Below are 20178 nucleotides of genomic sequence, written 5' to 3'. Positions count from 1 at the left end.
GTGAGGGCCTGACAGACAGGTTGGGGTTGGGGCAGAATCACCCCCTTCATTGCCTGCAGCAAGTAGGAGCTGTTTCCTGGGAAGGGTGGATTCTCACTTCTTTAAATATGTGGTCCACCTCCCAGATTGGGTCTTAGTTCCTGCTTTTCCCTGGATGTTCTGTACTTCCACGGCAGCCATCTCTTTAAGAAAGCATCAGGTTGAAGAGGAAAGCCTGCATGAACAGGGAATATTGTGTCAGAGATCTGGGGGCCGAGGACAGACCTGGTTCCTGGAGCAACAAGTTTTGTGTCTACACGGTGGACCCTGCTGTCTGGCCGCATCTCCACATCCATCATACTCTCCTTGACAGACGCCCTGCCCGGTCACCGTTCCTTCTGGGCTCGGCTGTCATTTATCAGTGTTAATGTGACAAAGGGCAGCTCTTGAGGTCCTGCGACCCTCTCATGTGCATCGGGCTCTGAGTTAATGTCTTCCGGAGCGGCTGTGTGTGTCATTCCCCGTCCCTCCCAGCATCGCTTTTCTCGCTCAGTGTCCAGTGAAACTGACACAAGGATTTACCGGGAAGCTGTTGTGGAGCAGGAAACCAGGGGCGCACTGAGCCTTCCCAGCCTGCAGGGGGAGCCTCCTGCGAGCGTGTGGACCCCTGGAGCATTGTCTCTTGCTTGCTGTGGACTCTAGAGTTCAAGGAATGGGCTCTGCCCCAGAGCCAACTGCTGTCCCCAGCCAGGGAGCCGCCTGGCTCCAAGTAGAAACCGATGGCCCTTGTCCTCGGGCACAATCTATCCCTGTGGGTGTCATCTTTGACTCTGTTCTTGACAAACAGGCCACTGCAAGAAGGAAAAAAATAAGGGGTTGGGATTTATTCTCGGCTGAAATGATGCTGATGTCCCCGTATGTTTCCAGGTAGGAACACATGAGCACTCTTTCCCTAAGGGGCCATTTTTATGTTTTGTTTTGTTGAAACAAGTCTCAGGTAGCCCAGGCTCTCCTCTCCTGGGACCAGCTTGGGTATCCCAGAGGATAGGAATTTGAATTCCAGTCCCATCAGTGGGAAGTGGCTTGCTGGCTCCATGCTTCGGTGCATGGATGCAGTACTAACTTCTGGGACTTCCTGAGGGTCTATGGTATGTAAAGCTCCAGGTCCAGTCACCATTTTAGTACCTGGTACACTGGCCCAAAGGCAGTGCTGATTGGCCAGGAAGAAGGGTTTAGCCTTCAGCCGACTCTTGAATGGTGGAGCAGATAGGGAAGGGACTCTAGCCAGCCTGAGCATGGCAAACATGGCTCTGGCAGGCCTTGCCCTCTCCTGCATTCCCTCAGCCTTGCTAAAAACCATTAGATTATATTTCTAAAGCTAGCCACCAAGGACTATTCCTTTATTTGGCCACTTCTTCCCCCTGAAGCTGATCACCAGGGTCCAACTATCAAAGTATTGAAGTCCAGCAATCAAAAGTCCCCTTTGGCTCACCTAATTAATATGCCCAATTAACACCTCATCCTAACATGGAGTTTTCCCCTTTGCCTTTATAAATCACCACTTGTCTATTGGCTAGCTTTGTCTCCTCTCTATCCAGAATCAGTCCTTTGTCCCACTCTGGGACAAATACCCCGACCCCTCTCCCTTGTTCCCTTCCCCTTCTCCCTCGTCCTCTATCTCCAGTCTTTGTCTCTTTTTCCTTGCTCTTTGTCCCTCTGGGCCAAATCAATCTCCTTTGTGTTGAGAACTTGGTCTTGGTGTGTCCTGAGCCAATACTAATCCCTTCAGATAGCAGACATGGTGTGAGTGATATTGTGGGGTGCTAGGAAGTCCTAGAGAAGGCTGGGGACCATGAAGAGGGATTCCTCAAGGGATGTAAAGGTGAGTGGCACTCTGGTAGGGAAGGGTCTCACAACCAGCCTGTACAACATTGCTTGGGTAACTAATGGCTCCAGAGAAGTCTGGGCTTGACAGCACTATCTCGGATAGAATGAGTACCCCCTACTCCATGCCCTAGGCTGGGTAGATGGTGTTTGCTCACACCCAGGGCTGAATGGGTGCTTCATTCCTCTTTTGTATTATTATTATATATGATCCTTCACCCTTTGAAGCCCTGCTGTGGAGCATGCACAGGGGATGTCCTGGGATCTTTATAAACTCCCATGTGGTAGACAAAGTACAGCTTCCTTTCTGTGGACAATGCCTGAACTTCCCTGATGTCCTTCAGTTGGTCACTGTCAGGGCAGAGGCTGGTATGTTCCTTGCCTGTCCTTGGCTTCTTACACTGGCCCCAGCTTGCTTGGTTCTGAGGACGTGTGGATAGAGGGCAATTCTTTGGAAAATAAACACTCAAAGGCAGGGGCAGTCCCTTCCACCTGTCACCCCCCAATCCACTCTATTATGTCCTGAGCTGTCAGGAGAGAGGCAGCTGAAGACGGCTATACAATTTGTTCTCTAATCAAAACCATCACAATTCATGGCTCTGAGTCCTGATTGTCCCTGCTCACAAGCTCCCTGATTCTATCCCTTGTCCTTGAGATTTTGGGTTTAAAATTTTCCACTCTTATTTCTGATTTCTAGGTTATAGAGTTAGAAACATCCTTGCTCAATTGGAGCCAGCTGGGCTCCAGGAATATGGGTTGTGTGTGGGGGTCATTTTTCCTGGGGTGAGGGACACAGAGTTCTGTCTTTCAGAGGTTTGAGGTCCCCCTGGTTTCCCCCTCCCCTTGGTTCCCAGCCCCAGGGGAGAGTGTAAGGAGCAGGCTTTTCTTCTTGGCCCCTCTCTAACCTTACCCCCTGCAGAGCCAGGAGCCAAAGGTCATTTTCTCAGCTTCCCTGGCTGGAGAGAACTAAAGGCTGCCTTCCCCCTTTGTACACCCCTGAAAGCTCTCTGTGGGAAGGTCAGTGACCTGCTCGCTGTGTGCTTTGAGCTGACCGGCCTCGCGATTGGGTGGAAACAGTCTCTAGACTCACAGTGTCTGCCTGTCTTTCAGGAGAGACTGACCGGGTCACCTGCCCAGAGATGAAGGGCTTATCCCGTTCTGTGTCAGCGTTGAATTGGAAAGACAAGAAAGAGGAGAGAAAAGAGGTAAAAGGAGAAAGAAGGGAGGCATGATAAAGAACTGCTTTGGGTATTGGTCTCTCCTTGTGCCTCTGACGGGAAGACGTCCCATCACTTCCTTTAGCTCCGTGTCTTTTTGGGAAGAGGCAGCTGGGTGTTGCTGCCAGACCCTGTTCAGGGACAGTCAAGCGGCTTGTGCTCTGCTTCCTGAGGCCGCCTCCAGGGAAGAGGTGCCTGTCAGTGAGGCGCTCTCCCTGCTCTTCGCCCATGGTGACCACAGGGAAGGTCAGACAACTGAAGCTGACCTGTGCCCCGCTTCGACTTCTTCTGAAAACCCCATCTGAAGCTTTGCTCAGTCTCTGCCAACAGTGATGTTTTCTAGAACCTTCTAGTGGAGGCAGGTCCCTGAATTACAGCTCCTCCCACCTGCTCATTGCCCTCACTAAAGAACTGGAAAATACAGGTAGATTAAGGGTGTTCAAGAGCCACCAGTACCTGCCTGACCCAGGACGTCATTGAAGTTTCCTGGAGTCCCACCTGCTACCCTCACAACCCACACAGTTTTGGGGACATGTTTTATGACAGACAAAAGCTGAATCCTTATAGGCACATGTCTTTGCACCCTACCTTTCTGTGTGTGTGTGTGTGTGTGTGTGTGTGTGTGTGTGTGTGTGTGTGTGTGTGTTTCAGGCAATTAACCCCCTCTAAGAGTTTTATTGAGAGCTGGGAATTTAGTTTAGCTGTAATGTGTTTTCCCAGCAAGCTCAAGGCCACAAGTTAAATCCCTAGTACCCAAACAAATAAACAAAAAGCTATTTTTCTAGGTATAGGTAACATGGTGGCACACATCCGTCATCCTGGCACTTGGGAGTAGGAGATCGAACAATTAGGAGTTCAAGCATTCTTGGGTACATAGTGAATTTGAGGCCAGCCGATGCTACATGAGACCACATCTCAAAAAAACAAACCAAACAAATAAAAATCCCCCAACAGTTGGGCTGGAGAGATGGCTCAGCAACTAAGAGCACTTGCTGTTCTTGCAGAGGACCTGGGTTGGAATATTACCACCTACCTACACCGGGCAGCTCGAAACAACCTGTAACTCTGGCTTGGAGAGATCCAACACCCTCTTCTGGCCTCTGTGGATATCCATATGAATGTGAACATATGTATATATAGACACACACATGCATACACATAATTAAAAATAAAAACAAATTTAAAAAAACCCCTACAACAGCAAAAACATTGTTTAGGAACATAGACATGCTCCCTCCTGGCTAGTAAATCTTTGCCCAGAGGACATTAAAAGTAATATTTACTTTTATTTTTATGTGTGTATGTGTCTGTGTCTGCCAAGTGTTGGAGTGTACCTCCAGAAGCCAGAAGATGGCATCAGATTCATTGAAGCTGGAGTTCGGTGACAGTGAAGCACCCTACGTGGATGCTGGGCTCGTCTAGAAGAGCAGACAGTATCCTTAACCACGGAGCCATCTCTGCAGTCCCAGAGAGGATGTGACTGAGCACACCACGTCTTTTTTTTTTTTTTTTTTTTTTGGTTTTTTTGAGACAGGGTTTCTCCGTGTAGCTTTGGAGCCTTTCCTGGATCTCACTCTGTAGCCCAGGCTGGCCTCGAACTCACAGAGATCCGCCTGCCTCTGCCTCCCAAGTGCTGGGATTAAAGGCGTGCACCACCGCTGCCCAGCAGAGCACACCACGTCTTTTATAAGCACGCTGCTACGACATGAATCTGTTTTATGATTGGCCCACAGACACTGATGAGTGACATGTGCCCTGGTGGTTTCTCTTTAGCCCATAAGTAGAATGGCAATCGTCTTTGGGCACCAAATTCAGAAGGTAGAGAAATGAGCCCTGTGTATGGATGCATGTGGCCCGTGTGTGTGTGCAGCATGCATGTGTGAGGCCAAACATAGGGCTGCAACCTTAAGATCCAGGGGGACAGGTATGGCGGACTGCTTGGGTCCAGCCAGGGCTCACCTTGCCTCTGACCCCTGCTGTCATCACAGGAGGTCAACTAAGAATTCCTCCTGGAATTGAAGCTGGTGCCAGATATGGAGGCCTGTAGAGTTGGCCTGCTACAGCAGGAGGTCACAGCTGGGAATCAGGGAGCGATGGAATTTTGCACTTTCTGCCCTCTTACCTGTGTGGGAGCAGCCTGGAGACTGGCCCAGGGCAGTGTAAAGCAGCAGGGAGCAGTTTCTATTGTTACAATGTCTGATTTTAATAACGGTTAATGTCAAGGGAAAGCCGTGATGCCATGTGTTTGGCTGCCATGAACATCAGCCCTAGTTCTTGACTTCCGGCACATTCTCCTGCCCCACCTCACCTCCCTCCCTGTTTCAGATCCACACAGATCTGCTGCTGAGCACTGCCTGGAGGTCCCCTTTTGCACCCCAGTAGATGCTGCTTATGACCATGGAGCCCTCTGAGGGGAAGGCACACGCTGGAAGTAGCATGTGTCACCCATCATCCAATTAGTTTAAAAACACTAGTCTAGGCAAGGCGTGATGACTCGGCCAGTACAGGTATTTGCCGCAAAAGCCTGACTACCTGAATTCAAGCCCTGGAACCCTCATGGTGATAGGAGAGAACTGACACCCCATAGTTTCTCAGACCTCCACACAGGTGCTGTGGTATGCATGTGCCCCCCCCCATGAAATAATAAATAAAATAATTTAAAAGGCATTAGGCCCTAGTCAGTTCGATTGCTTTTCCTCTTATATGCAAATTTCAACACCACTGACTTCTAATAGTGCATTGTGGGCATGAGTGTGAGGTGCTGCGTGCTTCCGGTGCCTGTTTGTGAGCCAGAGGAGGGACGTGCCAGTGAGGACAGTGGCTGGGAGGGTTAGATCAGACAGCACACAGCAGATGAAGTATACATACACCTTACCTAAGGCAGGGCAATGACCTTGGAGGAGTTATGGCTGGAAGTGGCATAAAAGAACTCAGTAAAATACGCCGGGCGGTGGTGGCGCACGCCTTTAATCCCAGCACTCGGGAGGCAGAGCCAGGTGGATCTCTGTGAGTTCAAGGCCAGCCTGGTCTCCAAAGCAAGTACCAGGAAAGGCGCAAAGCTACACAGAGAAACCCTGTCTCGAAAAACCAAAAAAAAAAAAAAAAAAAAAAAAATGCATCTACGGGGGTGACAGTGACTCTTCCAGCCAGGCAGAAGGAAACGCATTGAGACCAGAACTTCACACCAAATTGTATCCCACTTAACTCACAGTGAAGCTAGTGCTTCCTGTCCCCGAGTTTGATAAAAAATGATCTTGATGGTTGCCAAGAGAAAGTTCCAAACATAGTAGAGAAAATTAACCCAGGAATTCAAGACAGTTTACTTTGAAAATTTAAAATATCCAGTTCTTCCCTTGGTAGCATATAAACCTGCTGTTTCTAGGGGCTGTCCAAAGTCACCACTTGGGCTGGGGTGGGAGCACATGTCTTTAATCCCAGGACTGGGCAGAGGCAGGTGGATCTCTGTTAAATTCATCAAAGCCATCCTTTTCTACAGAGCAAGTTCCAGGTCAGCCAGGGCTGAACAGTGAAACCTTCTTTCAAAAAGGAGGAGAAGGAAGAGAAGAAAGAGGAGAAGGAGGGAGAGGAAGAGGAGGAGGAGGCTTTAGTTCCTATTGAGCATGAATAAAACTTTCACTTCCTGGGCTGAATAGTAATGGGCTTTAGTGCCTGTGCCCATACCCCAGTCTGTCATGCACACCTGCCCCTTCTGGAACAATGGTTCCCCACTCACTACCATTCTTTTCTCTTTGTTTGTGATCATAGCCATGGTTTGGAGCAGTCACTAAGGAAGAAGAATACGGAAGCTTGTGGGTGGTTGGCAGGTCCTCGAGAGTCACCCCAACCACACCTACATAGCTGATGAGCTATTCTGTGGACAAGAGCCCATTCTTTGGGTGAGAATGTGAAATAGATCTCCAGGTTCCACAAGAAATACATAGAGGTCAACAACCACAAGAGCCAGGGAAGAGGATCTCTTTTTATGCAGCAGTTATATATTGCTAATAATAAAATAGCCAGTGGCAAAAAACATCGTAGAAACCAGGTCACATGGCAAAATTAACAGGCCAGTTCGCATGCAATTGGAACATGAAGAGAAACCACCCAAACATACACACACACACACACACTCATGTCTGAGAGACACCCATGATGTTGGAATTGGGCAGGAGGCTCACGGGAAAGGATGGAGATGGCTTGCTTCTCCGCTACCCAGGGCTGCCGCATCTTCTTACAAGTAGCTTTTGTCCCAGAGATATAACCCAGGCAAGAGATCACAAGCTTTGTGTCACCAAGCTTTACCAAGCCCGCCAGTGAGCAGTTGCACAGGAACAGCTTTTATAACTGTGTTTATTATTTTTGTGTGTGACTGGGGTATGGGTCCAGGAACTGAACTCAGGTCTTCAGCTTATACAGCTGGTGCTGGGTACTTTTACCTGCCAAGAACCCTCTTGCTGATCATGAACAGTTTTAAGTACCCAGTGTCCCTGGTTATCCTTGAATGTGTTAGAGTTCTCTCGGCCTAGGTGAGCTTGACAGGTTGCTGGCTAGGGCCTGTGCTCCTGCTTGCTTTGTGTTTTCCATTTTAGGGGAACACATATCATGACATTTTAAAACAGTGGATCTGTTTGGACTCCTGCCACAGACTTTTATCAAACCAGGTAGACAGCAAAGACACTGACTGGGCTGTGATGTTAGTGGCGCTCCTGAGCAGCCAGGGGCTGGTTCTTGGGGGCTTCAGAGGAGGCTTCAGCCAAGGACGCATTACAGGTATGGCCACCTGTCCACTCTTTGAGGCAAAGTGTCACCACACCCACAGGAGGAGTCATTGAATCATTTTAAATACAAGGGCACGGATCTCCTGTTCTCGGTTTGCTGATGTTCCTGATTACCTCCCCCTACAGTGGTCAGTAGTATTCCCATCTGTGTCTGTGCCTGGGGAGCTTTGAAGGGACCACAGGAACTCTGCAGAATGAGTGGTTCCAAAACTGACCTATTGCTGAAGGTACCTGTGGCAGTTTGAACAATTGGCCCCCATAAGCTCATAGGGAGTGGCACTATTAGGAGGTGTGGCTTTGTTGGAGTGGGTATGGTCTTGTTAGAGGAAGTGTGTCACTTTGGGGTGGGCTTTGAGCTCTCCTTCGCTCAAGCTTCACTCAACCTAACACTCAGACCACTTCCTGTTGCCTTTGGGTCAAGATGCACAACTCTCAGTTCCTTCTCCAGCACCATGTCTGCCTGCATGCCACCATGTCACACCATGATGATAATGAACTAAACCTCTGAAAATGTAAGCCACCCCAATTAAATGTTTTCCTTTATAAGAGTTGCCATGGTCATGATGTCTCTTCACAGCAATAGAAACCCTAACTAAGACAGTAGCTTTTCCATTTGACCTTAGGGTAGTGGTTCTCAACCTGTGGGTCATGACCCCATTGGAAGTTGAGTGATCCTTTCACAGGGGTTGCCCATCAGATATCTTACATGTCAGATATTTACATTATGATTCACAACAGTAGCAAAATTACAGTTATGAAGTAGCAAGGAAATAATTTTATGATTGGGGGTTACCACAACATGAGGAACTGTATTAAGGGTCACAGCACTAGGAAGTTGGAGAACCACTGCCTTAGGGAAACCAACATTTCAAACACAGGAAAATACCACCAGATGTTCAGATGAGATAGTTTTGACAATGTTGAGGGGAAGGGAGGAAACTCTCCTGCACTGGTCTCAGGCTGACTGGGAACACTATGCTAGCCAGAACCCCTCTTGGCTTTAGGGACACAGGGTGAGAAGGGATTGCAGGGCATCACAATTTTCTATTTGTACTGGATGCTTTCCCAGGTCCTGATAACCTTCAATTCAGCAGTTTGGCAGAGACCAGTGGGCTCCTAAGACATTCTCATCTTTGGCTGTAGAGGCAGTGCAAAGGCAGGATGGTGTTCACTCAGGATCTGGGCAGACACAGGGCAGACCAATGAGCCCTTTGTTCTAGATCAGGGCCACTTTCCCATGAGTCCCAGCAGCCAGCATGCTGCTCAGGAGGGCAGGTTGTCCCATGAAGACTTGGAATGTAAGGCATATTGGCTAGCAAAATGACATTCTCTTCACCTGGCATAGAGACCCTCACTGCTCTGCCTGTAGTTGACAAGTATCATCTGAACACCCTCAAGCTAACGGTGAGAGGGGTGCATGTGATGTTCGAGAGCTCTTAGCTTGTCTCAGCTGCTTGGAGGCCACTGTTGTTTTATGGGTGGTCAGAGGATTGTATGGATGGCTAGGTACTGTATATCTAGCCATGGTTCCATTAAGAAGTTGGGAACCATGTGGTGGCTGCTGTGACAAGGACCATTTCTAAAGGATGAAAAAAAAAAATGAAGCTTTCAAAAACAAGGCTTGGGAGCTAGAAAGATGGCTTAGCAGTTAAGAGCACTGGCTCTTCCTTCAGAAGACCTGAGTTTAAGTCCAAGCATCCACATGGCAAGGCTCACATTCTCTGACCAGGCGCTCACAGGCTTGAGGATTTCTGTACCTCTGGAGGTGACCTCCACATGGCTTTCCAGCTTTCAGTGGCTCTGGTAGTCATTTCCACACAGTTCATGGGTGTCAGTGGCTCTGATGGCGTCCTCCATATAGAACTTTCATGGTATTTTCTGAATTGCTTTGCAAATGTCCAGTGGCTCCTCCAGTATCCTCAACAGTTTCAAATATAGAAGAAACAATGTTCTCCTCATAGGCCCAAAGACCCCAAGATCAAGTGGTCAGCGTCAGGTGGGCTTTGTATTTGATAGTGAGGGGTCAAACGGCAGGTGTGTCTAGAGCACACTGTTACCAGTTGGTGACACTGATGTACCAAGTGAGGGCTGAGGGTTGCTGTTTACACACCATGCTCTCTTCAGAGCCCATGGACTTCCTTCACACTGGCAGCCAGGCACTCCTCAGAGTTATGTGATTCCGTTAACAACTGACAATGAGGTGGTCCCCCAGTGACCCTGTCTGTATACTGAGTTGATGGGCACCAGACAGTGTGGCAGCTGGCAAGGATCTTTACAAACACTACCGGCCTCCTACCTTAGCTAGAGTTTATGCAGCTCAAATTCACATGTTCTTCCTTCCAACCCCCTCCACCCCTTCCCCATTCTCCCTCCTTCTATGCCATCACCCCAGTTTCCTCAACCCCACCTCCACTTTCAGCCCCCATCTTCCTTTGTAACCCCTGTGAACTTTGCCATTCCATGTGAAGAGCCAGGAGCCACGCACCTCACCCCCCTCCCTCACCGCCCCCCACCCCTCCCCGTCCTCTCCCTGGTGGGCGGAGCAGCTCTGCCTCAGCTCCTGTTGCTATGACTCTGTTGCTAGGATCAGGCTGTCTCCATCCCCGGCAGGAAACATGTAATGAATTATGGATGGCTGATTCTCTCCGAGGCCTGATCTGTAATGCAGATGAGCTCAAAAAACCACCTTTTCTTCTGGTTTCTTAAGGAAAAAAAAATCAGTCTTAAATCTGAAGCAGAGCTGTCCAGGCCCCAGCTGCCCCCGGCAGTGGCTTCTTCTGAGGAGGGTGCTGATTCTCATGCAGAGGGTCTGGCCAGGCTCTGCTACTTGTCCTGGGGGCTGTGCAGGATTTTCTCTGGGCCTGTGACCCTGCGGGGGCATGCTCTCTCTTCTCTCTTTGTGCCGAGAGACAGAATGGAATATAAACACTAGACATGACATTTCTTAAGTGCGTGGCCTCCTCCTCTGGGCCACAGCCAGGCACTGGTCTCTTCCCCTCATTTATTGCCTTCTTTTCCAGCCTCCACCCCAGAAGGCCCAGGACTTCTGTGTGCACAGAAGCCTGCACAGGTGAAGTACTGCAGGTCGCTGTCAGCATGGTGGCCACGTGCTACCCCACTGCCCCGACGCCAGGGGTCAGAGGACAGAGGGGCTTTCCTCTACCTTCTTCCCCTTTCCAGCATCCAGTGACTATGTCAGTGAGAGCAGATGTCAGGAGGAAGTTCCAGCCCTGAGTGACAATTCCAGGTCTAGGTTCTAGCACAGGTAGCAGTGTTGCTGTGATAAAGGTTGCTTGGAACTATTGACAGGATATTTCACTGTGAAGAGGGAGTCAAGAGAATGTGAGGAAGTTTTTGGGTTGCTCTGGAGAGATGTTCAGTGGGCAAAATGCTCGCTGCACAACGTGTGTTCTTAAGTTCAGGTCCCTGGCACCTACACACAGATGCTGGGTGTGGCGCTGAGACAAATGCCAGTGCTGGGGTGGAAACAGGTGGATCCCAGGGGCTCGCTGGCCAGCCAGGGTACTGAGACAGTGAGCTCCAGGATCAGGGAGAGACCCCGTCTCCAAAGTAAGTCACTGAGGAAGACACTAAAGTCAACCTCTGGAATCTATGAGAGAGACAGAGAGGGGGGGGATAGAGAGGGAGAGAGAGACAGAGAGGGAGAGAGAGACAGAGAGGGAGAGAGAGGGAGAGGGAGAGAGAGAGAGACAGAGAGAGAGAGACAGAGAGAGAGAGAGACAGAGAGAGGGAGAGAGAGGGAGGGAGAGAGAGGGAGAGGGAGAGAGAGACAGAGAGAGAGAGAGAGGGAGGGAGGGAGAGAGACAGAGAGAAAGAGAGGGAGGGAGAGTGAGAGGGGGGGGGAGAACATAAACACTGAAAAGAGGAGCTGGAGGGATGGCTTAGCAGTTAGGAGCACTGGCTGCTCTTGCAGAGGACCTGCTCTTGGTTCCCAGCACCCACACAGCAGCTCCCAACTGTCTGTAACTCCAGTTCTAGGGGGATTCAGTGCCCACTTCTGCCCCCCCCCCCCACACACACAGGCGCTGGGCACTCACAGGTGGTGCACAGACAGATGTGCAGGTAAAACACCTGAACACTTACACATAAATTATTTATTAAACAAACCTTAAAAAAGAAAGCCTGTAGCAGGAATCTTAAAGAGTCTTATTAATAAAATCAAACCTGAGCCAGGTATTGGGGTGAATTGGAAGATCAGAGAACCAGAACAAGCTACAGCTAACCTCACCTGGCCGGATCCTCAGCTGGTCCTGTTTCCTCAGACTGGAAGCTTCTGTGTCCTCATATCTGAATGGCTCTCAGCTGAACTGCTGCTCAAAACCTAAAAGCTTAACCAGCCAAATGCTTCTAGTTCCTGGTCTTCACGCCTTATATACCTTTCTGCTTTCTACCATCACTCCCTGGGATTAAAGGCTCGCTTTCTGGGATTAAAGGTGTGAGTCACCATGCCTGGCTGTTTCCAGTGTGGCCATGAACTCACAGAGATCCAGAAGGATTTCTGTCTCTGGAATGCTAGGATTAAAGGCGTGAGTGCCAACGTTTTCTAGCCTAAGTATCTAGTGTCTTTTCTGTTATCTGACCCCAGATAAATTTATTAGGGTACACAATATTTTGAGGAACACAATACCACCACAAAAGCCTTTTCAATTATTCATGTGACCAAGCATTAAATATCCAGACTATATAGAGACCTTAAAAAAATTAAACACCAAATTTTCTTCTCCAAATTATCCAGTCAATAAGTGGGCAAATGAATTGAATAGATGATTCCCAAAATAAGTACAAATGGCCAATAAATATGTGAAAAAAACAAATGTTCACAGGACCGGTACCCCTGGGGAAACACAAGTGAACTGAACACAGTGACCAGGATGGTCATCACCACCACAGCAGCAAATGCTGGCAAGGATGGGAAGGACACCCTAATCCACAGCTGGTAGGAATGCAAAACCAAAGCCAGAACTTCGTATGATACAGCTGTACCGTTCATGAGACTATATACCAAAGGAATATATGTCAGCATAGACTAGAGATGCCTGTACGGTGATGCCCATACCTGCCAAGTCATGGGCTCAGTTTAGCTGTCCATCAGCAGATGAATGGATGAAGAAAATGTGGTCCTGGGGCTGGAGAGATTGCTCCACTGGTAAAATGTTCATGATGCAAGCATGAGGACCGAGCACAGATCTCAGCACCTACATACAAGGGGACTGTGGTGGAGTGTGTCTGTAAATCCAGATCTAGGGTAGACATAAGCAGATCCCTAATGCCCGTTGGCTGGCGAGCTTAGCAGAATCAATGAACTCCAGGGTGAGTGAGAAACCCTATTTCCAAAAAAAGTAGAGTGGCTGAGGAAGAAGCTCAGAGTCAACCTCTGCATGCACTCATACCCTACATGTATATGAGCACGTGCATATATAAAAGAAAATACAGTGAGAAGTTATATTCAACCATAAAGGATTGTATCATTTGCAAGAAAATGGGTAGGACTGGAGATTATCTTGCTAAACGGAAAGCCAGACTCAGAAAGACAAATATCACACTTTTTTCTCACACATGGGATCTAGATTTTACACACACACACACACACACACACACACACACACACACCATGGAGGTAGAAGGGGGACTGTAGATGTAACCAACCTTCTTATTAAATAAGAAACACAGAACCAATGCAAAGAAGAAAGCCAAGAGGTCAGAGCTAAGAGCTAAAACCTTACCCTTCCTCCTGCGGTGGTCCTACCTCTCAGAAAGAGAGCTACTTCCTGTGTTAAAGTCTTTATATAGAGTTTCTGTTCTGCCTTCTCATTGGTTGTAAACCCAACCACATGACCGCCTTGTCACGGCCTGTCTGTATAGACCTCCAGGTTTTCCATGATTGGTATTGAGATTAAAGGCATGTGTATCCAATAATGGCTGTATCCCTGAACACAGAGACTTACCTAGCTCTGCCTACCAAGTGCTGGGATTACAAGCGTACGCCACCACTGCCCTGCTTTCCTATGGCTTGCTAATAGCTCTGACCCTGGGCAACTTTATTTATTAACATACAAATAACATTTTAATACAAATAAAATATCACCATAGGGGACCATTCGGGTAGAGGAAGGGAACATGAGAAGGTCATAGGGTCAACATGTCAAAGAGCTTGATAGACTTGCCTAAGGATGTTATGTAGGAAAAGGAAATGTTATTCTGAAATCTGTGCTTTACACAGTGAGTTTACACCAGTGAAGAAAAGAACCACAGACGGGGTGAACACAGAGATTTGGGGACACTCAAGAGACTGAAAATAGCTCTTTCTGCAGCCCACTCCACTGAAGCTCAGAACAGGGGGGCCATGGATACAGGCCGTACTACACGCATCACCTCCAGGTCTCATCCTGGTGCCTAGGGAGCCAGGACAGCTGTGCTTGGGTCTGTAACTCAGAGCCTGACCAGAGCCTGGGAGATTCAGGCACAGACAGGCTCTGCCTTAGGAGGGAAGCAAGTGAGACTCACTGGCTTGGAGACCCGCAGAGCTTGAAAAACAACAAGCCAATTTGCTGGAAAGGTGCCGGGCCAGCACAGGCAGAGCCGGGGAGTGCTGGTTACTGCCTGCCTCACAGCAGGCCCTCTCAGCACCCCAGGCTCACAGCCATCAGGAGGAGGAAGCAGCGGAGAGAAAGAACTTTATTTCAGAGGCCGAGTCTTCATGCTAGAATGAAGAGAAAGCACTTGAGGTGAGAATTGCATTTGTTGCCCCCATCTGGGAGTGTTTATTGAACAGCAGCCGGGTCAGTGCACGGACCCGATGCAGGGTCCTAAGTAATGGATCAGTGGAACGGCCTCCCAGTCTCTCCCAGAATAGAATAGTGTACATTTGTTTGAAGTCCCCCCGCCCCGTCTCTGTCTCTATCTCTGTCTCTGTCTCTCCTTCTCTCTCTCTCTCTCTGTCTGTCTCTCTCTCTGTGTCTCTCTCTGTCTCTGTCTCTCTCTCTGTCTCTCTCTCTGTGTCTCTCTCTGTCTGTCTGTCTCTCTCTGTCTCTGTCTCTCTCTTTCTCTCTAACTGTCTCTCTCTCTGTCTCTCTCTGTCTGTCTGTCTCTCTCTCTCTGTCTGTCTCTCTGTCTCTGTCTCTCTCTGTGTCTCTCTCTCTGTGTCTGTCTCTCTCTCTCTCTGTCTCTCTCTTTCTGTCTGTCTGTCTGTCTCTCTCTCTGTCTCTGTCTCCCCCTCTCTCCTCTTTCTTGTCAGTGATATGGAGGTTTTGGTTTTAGATTTAGAGTATTGGGTCTTAGCTTACACTCAGGGTCCCATATGCCTTCCAATGTGAAAGACAACAAAACAGAGAGGGAGAGGCCCTGAGGGCCCGACCTTCTCTCTTGAGCTTGGGTCCAGAGAACTGAGTTTATTAGTCAGATGACCAGGGCCACATCCCTGGTACCCAAAGCATGGTGCTGCAGGGGACGGGGCTGCAGGGGGGATGGTGCTGTAGGGGATGGGGCTTCAGGGGGATGGGGCTGCAGGGGGATGGTGCTGCAGGGGGGATGCTTCTGCAGGGGGATGGGGCTGCAGGGGGCTGGGGCTACAGGGGGATGAGGCTGCAGGGGGATGGGGCTGCAGGGGGATGGGGCTGCAGGGGATGGGGCTGCAGGGGGGTGATTCCCCTTCCTGGGTAAGGATATGAGCCAGCTCCCTTCGTTCTTCTGGTATGTACACTCACACGGCTTCCCTATGCGTGACGGAGGCTGTGCAGTGGAAGACCCACCAGGCAGTGGGCAGCTCACATCCCAGCAGATAGACAGGCTGACAGTGCGAGGTGTTAGATTAACTTGCACGTGTTCTGTTCTGGAACATCTAACACCGACAGGGCCTGTAGGAAAATGATATTCTTTAAAAAAAAATGGTTTTATAGTTTCTTTTCATGAAAATGTTGAAGAAAATACACACACAAGCAGAAGCCACCAGGACCTGTACCAGCCTCCCTGGGAGGGTGAAGAACACTTGGCTGTAGTGGATATGTGCTGCTCGTGGTAAGATAAACAAAGCATCATTCAAGGGGCTGATTCTGTTATCAAAACGCAGCCTGTGGGGACCAGATCATCATGGTATTCAGACATTATTAGTTGTTGTGTGTGTCCACTCACCAGATGCTCTGGACAGTGGAGACATTGCTGAGAGTGGAGAGGGCTGTGGGCGCATCCTGTACTAGACGCAGGAAGGAAACTCAGGAGGGTGGGCGAAGGCCACTGCACTGGACAGTGCTTGTGTATGCATGGCCAAATCGACCATGTGCAGCTTGTACAGAGGCTAGAAAATAAGCTTTCCAAATGGGGAGCTGGGGTGGCTGCTGCGTCCCTGGCTTGGTGGACCGCGTTGGTGGCATTTATGAAGTGAGCATCGAGTGAAGGCAGAATTATTTTGCTGCAGGATACTCTTTCAGCATCTCTGAGCCACTGGACTCCTAGAGGGTGTGGGGAGTTGGTGGATTTGTTGTTCTGTAGCCCAGGCTATTCTGGAACTTGCAATCTTTATACCTCAGCCTCCCAAGTGCTGGGGTCACAGGTATGCCTCCTCACACCCAATGGGTGGACCATTTCACTGTCAAGGAAAGGCCCTACAGGAGTGCCCAAGCTGTGAAGCTACAGCAAGACCAGCCGGTGTTCTCTTGCAAGGGCTGTACTGCTTTTTTGTTTGATCTTACCGAGTTGGACTGGAGGGGTAATCTGGCCCTGCCCTTCCTGGTGCTGTGGCTTGCCCCAACACAGGTTGCACAAAACAACCTGTAGCCAGCTGTGAGTTAAATGCAGCACTTAGAACACTGTTCAACAGCCCAGAGCCATGTTTTCACTGCTGCTGACACTCTGCTCCTCCGTCTCAGTTTACCTGTCATGAAAATGAACAGTTAACAGATTACAGTACTCTTGCTTGAGGGGGAACAGTTTTCTCATAGTGAGGCTGCACTTCCCCCTGAACACGATGAACAGAACGGCCATGACGTCAGCATCCCTGAGGTCTCCTTGTAATCAACAGTGAGTAATCATGAAGCAGCTGTGACTTAGGGCCTTTCTCAGCATCTTCTTTACGGGTCCTTCTGTCTGCTCTTGGGGTTGTGAGCCGACCTGGATCCATGCTTAGGGAAACAGGTTCATGACATTGCAAATGGACCAGAGAACGTAGAACCGATCGCCATGAAGAATGGGACTCCTGAAATGTCTCCATGGCTGGGGACATCTCAGGGAAAAGAATAGGATGACACTTTCCTTTTCTCTCCTTAAGTCAAAGCATGGTGTGTGTGTGTGTGTGTGTGTGTGTGTGTGTCTATGTGTGTGTTGTAAGCATATGTGTGCAGGTGTGCTCACTTGGAGATCAGAGGTTTGTAGCTAGAGTTTTCCAGCCTGGCCCACAGTCAGGACAAATCTCTGTCACCCGCCAGTCCCTCAGCTGCTCAGACCCAACCAAGTAAACACAGAGACTTATATTGCTTATAAACTGTGTGGCCGTGGCAGGCTTCTTGCTAACTGTTCTTATATCTTAAATTAATCCATTTCTATAAATCTATACCTTGCCATGTGGCTCGTAGCTTACCGGTGTCTTCACATGCTGCTTGTCATGGCCGTGGCTGGCAGTGTCTCTCTCAGCCTTCCGCTTCCCGGAACTCTCCTCTCTCCTTGTCCCACCTATACTTCCTGCCTGGCCACTGGCCAATTAGTGTTTTATTTATACAGAATGATATCCACAGCAGAGGTTAACCAAGTATTTTCCTTTATCACTTTACACCTTGTATTTTGAGACTAACAGTCTCTCCCTTAACTCGGGGCTTGTTGTTTCAGCTAGAATGGCTCGTCAGTGAGTCCCCAGGATCCTGTTTCTCAGCACTGGGATTATAAGCATGTGCCACCTTGCTCTGCTTTTCTGTGGGGTCTGGGGATCTGAACCCAGATCCTCATGCTTACACAGCAGGTACCTTACCCACTGCACCAGTCTCCCCAGTCTTCCCTTCGTTTTTTGAGGCAGGGTCTCCATCTTAGTTACTTTTCTATTGCTAGGATAAAACACCTTGACCTTAGGGAGAAAGAATTTGTTTCATCTTACAGTTCGTGGCCCATTATCCAGGGACGTCAGGGAAGGAACTTGACGACGGAACCTGGAGGCGGGAATTGCAGGAGAGACCACAGAGGAGATCTGCTTACTGGCTTGTTCTTCATAGATAACTCAACCTGGTCTCCCCAGGGATGGCACCACCCTCAGTGAGTGGGGCCCTCTCACACCAATCACTAACTAAGAAAATGCCCTACGAGATGCCTGTCTCCAATCTTACGGAAACATTTTTTCAGCTGAGGTCCCTTCGTATTAGATGACTCTATCTGGTATCAAGTTGACAAAAAACTAGGCAGGACAGGCTCTTACTGAGCCCAGACTTTACTAGCTGGCTAGGCTGGCTGGCAAGCAAACCTTAAGAACCTTCCTACGCCGGGCGGTGGTGGCGCACGCCTTTAATCCCAGCACTCGGGAGGCAGAGCCAGGCGGATCTCTGTGAGTTCGAGGCCAGCCTGGACTACCAAGTGAGTTCCAGGAAAGGCGCAAAGCTACACAGAGAAACCGTCTCGAAAAACCAAAAAAAAGAACCTTCCTACATCTGCCCCAAGCACTGGGACAGCAGGTGTGTACAGCCCTGCCTGACCTTTTAAGTGGTGCTGAGGATCCTAACTTAGGTCCCCATGCCTGCCTAGCATCTCCCAACCCCCAAAGCATGTTTTAATTCCAGCCAACTCAGCATCATCTTCACGTGGCAGGGGAAAAAAAATCACTAAACTTGCAACAATCAAAAGATTCGATAAAATTCATGTTTAGAATCTCAATGACTATGTCCACAGATTGTCATTGTACCCAGTGAAGGTTTGAGTCTCTCTGAGAATTGGCCTCAGGCCACACAGGCACACTTGAGCACTGCCCAGCACTCTGCCATCCCTAGAACCTGGTATAGTTGTGACGTGCCAGGGCATGGTCACTAAAAAGGTAACCATCTCTGGCTGCATTCTACAAAAGCCCTGGGCCCATGGATGACTGGAAAATACTAAGCGGTAGAGAGTTTGAAAAGCGGAATGGATGCAGGCTTTTGTTCAGGATGCTCAGTGGGAGGAGGGAGTCTTTGGCAAGCACCGCATGCTCTCTGCTCTGGGGTCTGAGCTCTCTCACTGCAAGGACTCTTACAGTTCTGTCTTCCATGTTAACACCAAGGCCCCATAACCTCCCCAACCCTCTCCTGCTAGATTGTTGCCCACATGGGCCAGGCAGTGTGTGTGCCCTAATTACTTTCCCAGGGTCAGAATTCCACCTGGTCCTGGGCACCATGGACTGAGTTGTTCTTCAGAGTTACCCCAGTTCTGGACACGGGGACCACTTTCTAACTCCAAGTGCCTTGAGGACCTCTGTGGGGTGCCATGGACATCTGACATCTGCACTTGCTCCAGCTTCCCACAATGTTCCTGACAATTCAGCTTGTTGGGACAATCAGGAGACTCACAGGTTGGGGTTAGAGTGTCTACAGGGGCTTCACTGGTGACCTGAGAATCTGTGTGGTGGGTGCTGGGGTGCCACAGGGAAGCTGGTTAATGGAGGCCCAGGACTTGTCATACAGACCTGCACATGCCTTGGTGGCCTCTGTGTATAGGCTTATGAGACTGAAACCATCTGGAAAGTGAGAGCAGAGAGCACAGACATGGGTCTCTAGGGACCCACTCTGCCAGCTAACCTGCTTAAGTTTTCTTCGGCTGCTCAGATTTAATCCTGGGGTTTTTCTAGAAAATATGAGCTCTTTGCTGTTACATCTATGTGCACAAGGCAAAGTCTGGGTGCTTCCCAGGTGCTGTGCATCCCTTTATAAGAGAGTAGCTGCTTACTCCCCAGGAAAGATGCCTCAGGGACCCTTTCCTGATGCTCAGAGAAGCTGGTCACTTTCTGAGACCCTGGGATCGGTGGAAGGAGCCCTACATGGAAGAAGGGAGCTGGAATCCGAGCTATCTTTAGCAGGAGGCAAAGGGAATGTGACCTCCTGAGTCACTGAGGCACCGTGGAGATGCCTCGCTGGTAGAGCTGGTCCAGTGGCTTCTAGGAGACCATGGCAGAGGATGATGACGGCTCAGCTCACGGGGCCTGTGTATGGCAGCTCTGTCTGGACCACGTTGACCCTTTTCATCAGAGGCCTGAGGACACAGCTCACTGGCATGGGAGGACTGTCTCAGGCCCTGCCAGGGGAGAAGACCAAGGCGGGGCGGTGGAATCGATCTGCTGGCTAAGAAGAGCCATGCTCCCAGGA

At 49.5% G+C, this 20178-nt stretch overlaps 2 long non-coding RNA genes across 5 annotated transcripts in view; both read left to right on the top strand.

The window, feature by feature from the left end:
- Nucleotides 1-743: 743 nt before the first annotated feature.
- LOC128110550 (uncharacterized) lies at nucleotides 744-4608 on the top strand. Its single transcript, XR_008218247.1, has 3 exons — nucleotides 744-906; nucleotides 2974-3068; nucleotides 4402-4608. It is a non-coding gene; the product is annotated as an uncharacterized LOC128110550 (long non-coding RNA).
- Nucleotides 4609-14119: 9511 nt separating this feature from the next.
- The window catches only part of LOC128111045 (uncharacterized), an 80916-nt gene continuing 74857 nt past the window's right edge, over nucleotides 14120-20178 (top strand). Inside the window, exons 1-2 of one of the 4 annotated variants that reach the window (XR_008218449.1) lie at nucleotides 14124-14604; nucleotides 15775-15892. This is a non-coding gene — a long non-coding RNA (uncharacterized LOC128111045). Of the gene's footprint in view, nucleotides 14605-15774; nucleotides 15893-20178 lie in introns of all 4 variants that reach the window. The other 3 variants (XR_008218446.1, XR_008218447.1, XR_008218448.1) reach the window with 3 other exon arrangements.

Source organism: Peromyscus californicus, unplaced genomic scaffold (genome assembly GCF_007827085.1).
Source record: "Peromyscus californicus insignis strain IS unplaced genomic scaffold, ASM782708v3 Scaffold_15__1_contigs__length_86483966, whole genome shotgun sequence".
In the NCBI taxonomy this organism is placed as follows: Eukaryota; Metazoa; Chordata; class Mammalia; order Rodentia; family Cricetidae; genus Peromyscus; species Peromyscus californicus.
Note: the sequence above shows the minus strand (reverse complement) of the source record. Positions and strands in the feature narration are given on the sequence as shown.